This window comes from Danio rerio, chromosome 19 (assembly GCF_049306965.1).
Source record: "Danio rerio strain Tuebingen ecotype United States chromosome 19, GRCz12tu, whole genome shotgun sequence".
Classification (NCBI taxonomy): domain Eukaryota; kingdom Metazoa; phylum Chordata; class Actinopteri; order Cypriniformes; family Danionidae; genus Danio; species Danio rerio.
The window spans coordinates 2,103,139-2,105,000 of record NC_133194.1 but is presented as its reverse complement, the minus strand read 5'-3'; the positions used below and the strand labels follow the sequence as shown (position 1 = coordinate 2,105,000).

At 37.3% G+C, this 1,862-nt stretch overlaps 1 protein-coding gene across 1 annotated transcript in view; it reads right to left on the bottom strand.

Moving 5' to 3' along the window:
- The window catches only part of ptk2aa (protein tyrosine kinase 2aa), a gene marked incomplete at its 3' end in the record, with an annotated part of 106,583 nt that extends 104,942 nt beyond the window's left edge, over positions 1–1,641 (bottom strand). The window contains 1 exon segment of the mRNA NM_198819.1: positions 1,535–1,641.
- Between the last annotated feature and the right edge of the window lie 221 nt (positions 1,642–1,862).

Here is a 1,862-nt window from a genome sequence, read left to right as displayed (position 1 = left end):
TTAAAAATAACCCAACAAAGCATCAAATATCTAACCCCACTGGTTGAGTTATTAATAAATAACCTAATAAATGTTAAAAATAACCCAACAAAGCACCAAATATGTTTAACTCAACTATTGCGTTAAACAAATGACTCAACATTTTTTAGAGTGTATGGACCATTATAGGGGTGGTCAAATGTATAGTTAAGCTATTTATTATTTTAATTATTAATATTACTTAAGATGCAGATTAGAGCAAACTATTTCTTAACTATTAAAAGGCAAATCACTGTCATACATGTTGTGTTGACGTCCTTTAGGGGGTCAAGCGTTAACTAGGGGGGTCTGACCCACGCAAACCCCCCTGTAAATCGCACCTTGATGACGACTAACTGATCTGTGGTACTGTACATCATACTGTATATTTTAAAAATGTATTATACGCTAGACATACAGTTGAAGTATGAATTATTCGCCCTACTGTATATTTTTATTCCTCAATTTCTGTTTAACGGATGGAAGATTTTTTTCAGCACATTCCCAAACATAATAGTTTTAATAACTCATTTTTAATAACCGATTTCTTTTCGCCCATGATCTTAGTTGATAATATTTGACTGGATATTCTTCAGGATACTAGTATTCAGCTTAAAGTGATATTGAAAAGGCTTAACAAGGGTAATTAGGGTAAAGTGGGGCTGGACGATTTGGGCTAAAATCTAAATCTCAATTAATGGAACATTTTAACTCGATTACAATTAATGAACGATTGTTTTATTCATTTATTTCATATTTTAGTCCTCAGAGTTCGCTGATAAGTTTTGTACAGTAAATATGCTCACATATTACAAGTATAATGCAAATAACTTGGGTATAAAAACAACTAAACAATTTTGAAAACTATAAAAATATATCCTTTTGTTGAATAAGCCCAAAAAGCATGGTAAATATGTTGTCAGTTTAATAAAAATAAGGCACATCTACTAAAATCCCTGTATTACTGTGGCAGATACTCATAAATTATGGTACATATTTTGTCTATTTAATAAAACTCAAGCCATTCTCTCTTCAGTGTTACTCAAACTAAGTATATCTGATTATATGTCATAAAAACTGACTGCTTAAACTTTGTATTTCACTATTGCTTAAGCTATTTCATTTGTATGCTGTGTTTGTTTTTGTATACTTTCACTGGCTAAAACACTGTACAATAACACAAACTGTCATCAAGTCCTGCTGTCGAACAGTTGACAGACACAAACTTTGTGTACAGCCCACGACAATTGGTTTACAGTCGAGTATTGTGGCATAAACTTTTGAATCTGACGTCAAGATAAACAGCAGAAAGTCGATATAAAAGCTTGGTTTGATCCAATGAATAGGAAGCGTGAACGCGCGTCACGATTACCGAGCATATCGGATTCAAACCCATCAGATTCCTCCTGAACGCATGGCAGGGTTGATTCAGCACCGGAATCCCCATATTTGCTGTTCACATTGACAGTTTTCCCCTTCTAACGGTCGTGCGAAGGCAGAAATGAGCTCTACTCACTGGTTTATCGAGTGATCCGCCCGTCGCGCGTTGTGATATTCCTGAAGCCGCTTTTCCTGTCCTTTCCTGTCGATTTTCCCTCATTCCAGCTTTTCATTCCCTCTCATTCCAACATGGCTGACGGGCAGAACCCAGCCCACTCCAGCTCCATCCAGCCACACACACATAACGCACACACACTCCTCCCAGTCCCGAGTGAATGAACGCCGCTGGAGCTGACGCTGGCCACTGGCGCCTGTCCGAGTCGTTTAGAGAGTCGGTTCGCTTGAACGGTTAAAGGGATGTGCTGAGCCCCAAATCACCTACTTCGTCAAAAAAGTATTATTAA